Raw genomic sequence first — 4,013 nt, forward strand, 5'->3', positions numbered from 1 at the left:
TCTGAAGATGGCCATGATGAAGTACTCTATTTGGGAGAACTTACGGAGATCACATTTGCATATGCACCTTGATTTTGCATAGTTTTGGGACGTGTAATTTGGTAACTTGTTTTGTTGTTTTAGTGTGGGTTAATAACTCAAGTCTTGTAATATGCTGAATTTACACTTTGTCTTGTAAATATGTACAAAGGAGAAAAATAGTTTCCTTTTTATATACCTGATAGTTTGAAATTTATGTACAATACAAACATGTAGTGAAGTTGAATGAATGTATAAATTTGTTAGGAAGTTGCTTTAATCTGTTGATTATTCAAGAATGGATTATATCACCTTATGTTAATATTTTGACATTGTATTTCATTTAAATAAAATTATGGTGTATTTTTTTAAAAAATATTGCACTTTAAACCTTTTCGCATGGGCCTATTTCCGCTAATAAATTATTCTGGATATTTCTAACTAATATCTTTTTAATATTTTATAATCAGTGAGTTAGATTTATTTCCTAAGTAGCACCCTCCCAAAGGGGTTGCTACTTAGGAAACAAATCTAACTCACTGATTATAAAATATTAAAAAGATATTAGTTAGAAATATTCAGAATAGTTTATTAGCGGAAATAGGCTCATGCAAAAAGGTCAAAGTGCAATATTTTTTTAAAAAAATACACCATAATTTTATTTTAAATGAAATACAATGTCAAAATATTAACATAAGGTGATATAATCGCTTCTTGAATAATCAACACATTAAAGCAACTTCCTAACAAATTTATACATTCATTCAACATCACTGCATGTTTGTATTGTACATAAATTTCAAACTATCGGGTATATAAAAAGGAAACTAGTTTTCTCCTTTGTACATATTTACAAGACAAAGTGTAAATTCAGCATATTACAAGGCTTGAGTTATTAACCCACACTAAAATAACAAAACAAGTTACCAAATTTAAGTTACAAGATTTTGGTCTTAAAATCCAACAAGCCTCCAAATAACATACATAAATGTGACATATATATATATATATATATATATCATGTACATGTCCCAAAACTATGCAAAATCAAGGTACATATGCAAATGTGATCTCCGTAAGTTCTCCCAAATAGAGTACTTCATCATGGCCATCTTCAAATTTCATCCCGAACATTACCTACGATAGGAAACAACTATTGCTAAGCATAAAGCTTAGTGGTGTATAAACTTTAGGCTTGGAGTCATTAAATTCTCCAATTCCCCTTTTCAGTCATAGTTAACTCAATTTAACATAATTTAAAACAAGTGAACAAATATATCAAACATATCAATATCAAACTTTGAAGTGTTTCCAAATATCAATAACAATGTTCAAGAGTCAAGAAAATGTATACTATCAATCTAAGAGAGTATACCAAATATCTATTTTTCGCTCAATATGTACGTCATGCCATCACACTAAGCATAATCAGATATCAAGATGGATCGAAGCCCCAAATCAAGTAGGGTCAAAACCCAATAGACAAGAGAATCAAGAACCATATTAAAAATGGCTTCCTAATTCGTACTTAACACGGAAAAGTTCCATAATTCAAGACGAACTACAAATCCAAAGTCAAGATGGCAAAAGATCCGAATCAAGAGGCATGCCAAGATGAGTGACAAAGTCACTGCCACAAGAAGGATAAAGTCCCAACAAGAATGCAAAATGATCAAACAATCCGTACGAATGGGTGATTTAACAAATATCTTACAATACTTGATATAATACGAATATAACAATATAAATTGAAGACAAGAAAAATAAAATATCAGGTTATTTCAAAATATTGCAGCAAGAAAAAAGAGTACAAGTTTATACACAAACCTTGGTGTTTTACCACAAAACAGTTCAATCACAACTTGGGGACGTTTGAATCGTCTACGCCGTAAACAAACCAAATCTGTCCACTTCCTCAAACACTTCCCCTCTGATTTTTCAAGGGTTTATATACCTTAAATACATAATGAAATATCTAAATAAGTTCAGTGATTTAACATGTCAAACTAAACATGATATTGGTAAATTACCCAAAAATGTTTGAAACAGAAATTCTGGACAGTATCACTGTTTCGTGTTGTGACTCAGTTTGGAAGATCTATACAGACAAACTAGACTGTATAGTCTTCATAATAGTTGTAGATCTATGCCTTAGCGTTTCAGAACATCTTGAATCACCCCCATATCAATTTTGTACAGAAAGTTATACTAAAATTACTAACAGTAGTACATGGAGTATTTCTAAAACTGGAAATCTGGGCAACACTTGCCCTGTACTTTCTGATCCTTTTTCAGGTAAATACCAACAAAGCTAGATTTTGGTTCCTTCATAAGAGTTATAGATTTGTGAAGTACCTTTCCAGAAAGTCCTGGCTCACTTAAATCGGAGCTCTGTATAAAAAGAGTTATAGAAAATACTAATAGATGTCTAGTGTAAAAACGAGTTTAGAAACTTACCACAAAAGAGAGTAGCAACTTGATCTTCACCAAAAACGAAATTTGCTTGTTGATTTAGTAGAAATCTATGGTTGATTCATGTTCAGATGCTAAGAAGGAGAGAGAGAGAGATTCTTCTTTGTCTTGAAGAATAGAAGATGAGGGAGTTTATGGATAAATATGAAATAAAATGGTTCCTCAACTAAAAAATATTCTTAGATAAATACAAAAGGTTGAAAATTCAAAAACTTAATTATATACTGTATTTAATAACAACTCGTCAAAATTATATTAAGTGTTACATATAACAACATCATGAAACTTCATTGCCAATATTAATACAATCTAAAGTAAGAAATTTTCATATATTGACCATTCACATTTAGGAAGTGCAAAGTAAAATATTTCCTCGTTATAAAAAAGCTCAATCAGGAATGCAAATATTATTTAAAAATTTTGGGGTGTTACATGTAATGTAATGTGGAGCAGGACAAAAATATGAAATTGTACCATTTGTAATTATTAAGAAGAATATAAATAATATTTCATTTTGTTAAGAATAGATATTTGACCCAATTTTGATGTGGCATTTTGGACTGGATTTGCATGAAATTAGCCTTTTAAATAAGATAGTAATAATCCTCCGTTTAAATAAGGACGTGAATAATCACAAAACAAAATTGCACTTTAGTCCCTTTATCAAAGAAATTTTATTCCTTTGCCTACACCTTGTATTTCGAGTGTTTAGCTGTCAAGATAAATGAAGTTTCAAAGTGTTCATTTCTTGCTTCTATCCGCCATTTTTAGAACCCGATGTTTGTATTCAATTAATAAATACAAAACACATACTTTTCATACACATATTGGGTTAAATCATACGTACTCACTGTATCTTTGTACTGCTGAGATTAAATTATTTGATTTGATGTAAATATCTAGTATGTGTAAGTATTTATCGGAGATTGATCAACTAGGGTTAAGTCTAAGACAATCCAATTTGCTCATGTACTTCCAAAACTGAAATAATATGATTTAATACTCTATTGTGTATGGTAGAGTAGTTGTTTCCTTTCTTGGTTCCTAGCTATATATTATACTACATCTTTTAATTAATGAAAAAAGTAGTACTATTTGGTTATAATATTAATAATAAATGCATGATTTTACTAACTAATGGAACTTGCGAAACGCCATATCTTAGATTATCTATTTCCTAGACTATTTGTATATTACTTGGCCAAATGCCAATGGTTTAAATTATTAAGAGAGATGACCTAATGTGTATACTATATACGACACTCAGATTAAACTCACTTTGAACTACAATTCTTTAATATAATTTTCGTCCTAAATAATAACTTGTCTTGACTTCTCGTTAGACCAAAGTTCTTTGGTCCTAATTATGCCAATAAATATTGCATCTAGCTAAATTTTTTTTTTAAAATAATACAAGTGACTCCAAACACCGCAAAGTTTTTTTGTTTAACTAAACCTATTTCTTAAAGGCAATCAGTAGTAGCCTTGACCAAATTCACATGCCTACAATGTTCTATGCATGT

At 30.0% G+C, this 4,013-nt stretch overlaps 1 long non-coding RNA gene across 1 annotated transcript; it reads right to left on the minus strand.

Annotated features, from left to right (window-relative positions):
- Nucleotides 1-1,089: 1,089 nt before the first annotated feature.
- Nucleotides 1,090-2,560, minus strand: LOC104235773 (uncharacterized). The gene is made up of 3 exons (XR_713267.1): nucleotides 2,476-2,560; nucleotides 1,846-1,972; nucleotides 1,090-1,155 (listed from the first exon to the last, which is right to left on the minus strand). It is a non-coding gene; the product is annotated as an uncharacterized lncRNA (long non-coding RNA).
- Nucleotides 2,561-4,013: the final 1,453 nt, after the last annotated feature.

This window comes from Nicotiana sylvestris, chromosome 10 (genome assembly GCF_000393655.2).
Source record: "Nicotiana sylvestris chromosome 10, ASM39365v2, whole genome shotgun sequence".
In the NCBI taxonomy this organism is placed as follows: Eukaryota; Viridiplantae; Streptophyta; class Magnoliopsida; order Solanales; family Solanaceae; genus Nicotiana; species Nicotiana sylvestris.